Genomic DNA, 1,506 nt, shown 5'->3' with positions numbered 1-1,506 from the left:
TGGGTGGCGGAGGCGGCCGGGGGGAGACGCTGCCGTGGGGACCGAGTTGTGGCTCGCTGTGTGTCCCACTGGATGGCACTGCTGATCCACATCAGCCACCGACGCTGCCCGGGCAGCATCCTTACACCCTTTGACAAGATCGCTTCAAGAAATCAATTTTACTCCCTTCTCAGGTATGGCAGCAAGCAGATGCAGGTACAGAAAAGTCTATGAGAAAATAAACATAATGTTTTTAAAGGCTTATAGACAGGGGGTATGCTGCCTCTTCCTTTAATCTGATGGGTTTCAGTATTGATTTGTATGGTAGGATGAGTGTTGCAGCTAAAGAGAACAGCTAGAGACACTGTTGGATGGATGGAAAGAATTGCTGGCGTCATTCCAAGGTGATTGATGCTTTAGTCTGTGGTTTAGTTTGTCTTTTTGTGCTATTTTAGCACTAGTGGTTCTGGATAAATTGTTTTCCTTATGTACAGAGGAAAGAAATGGTATTCTTCAGCCAGTGACAGAAGGTGGTATTATAGCTAGAGCTTGTGCTTGAATCTCAGGCCAGAGGATGTTTGCACACAGGCTGCTCTCAGTTCCCTCGGGAGGATGAAATGGCAAATCAAGAATGTAGGTAGGCGTATAGCAGAGATGTTCAAGGGGTGAGACAGAGCAATCAACACAAAACGGTGGATCTGGATAGAAGGGAATATTTAAGAACCAGTGATATTAGATTATCTCCCACGCTAGCTTGCTCCCCTTCCAGCATTACATTCACAGTGTTCTCTTCCCAGAAGGGAGGTCACAGCTGGTCCATGGTCAGGCAGAAAGTCCTGTCCATTAGTGCTGTGCCACTCTTCGCAGGTACCAGTCTGGGCATTACCAACCAAGGTCCCTGGGCAGGTGCTCCAGCCTCTTCACCATCTTAGTGGCCCTTTGCTGGATTCTTTCTGGTATAAACCAGAAAGTATCTCACATACTGCAGGCTTAAAACTGGACACCCTGCTCCAGATTCAGACCCACAAGTCCTGGGCAGAGGGAATGAGCACTTGTCCTCAGTGTAGCCCTGTATGTGGTTAGCCTCCATCACTGCATGGGCACACTGCTGAATCCAGGTTCGTTGGTCCATCAGGAGCTCAGGTCCCTCTTGCAGAGCCTGGAACCAGTTCCTAAATAGAGCATAGGTATAGCTTGAATCCACTAAAATCATGTTCCTGCTGGCTCAATTTAAGAGAGGATTTGGATCCTCTAACTCACTGCTCTAATTTAAGGAATCACTAAATAGCCCTTCCTGTATTTAACCCCAAGTTCCTAAAGGTAGGTTTTCATCATACAGCTGTTCAAGGGTATTTAAGTAGGGTGCTGTTGAGAGTATCTAAAGTTAGGGACCCAGAGTCCCTACACAGAGAGAGAGAGATGTATCTGCAGAGAGCATTTTTGAGATCGTGTGTTACTTTAGCACATTGCAACATCACTGCTCCTAAAGAATTTGGTTTATGATATTTAATTATTTGTTGGTTTATC

The sequence above is a fragment of the Phaethon lepturus genome, unplaced genomic scaffold, assembly GCF_000687285.1.
Source record: "Phaethon lepturus isolate BGI_N335 unplaced genomic scaffold, ASM68728v1 scaffold23246, whole genome shotgun sequence".
NCBI lineage: Eukaryota > Metazoa > Chordata > Aves > Phaethontiformes > Phaethontidae > Phaethon > Phaethon lepturus.
Note: the sequence above shows the minus strand (reverse complement) of the source record.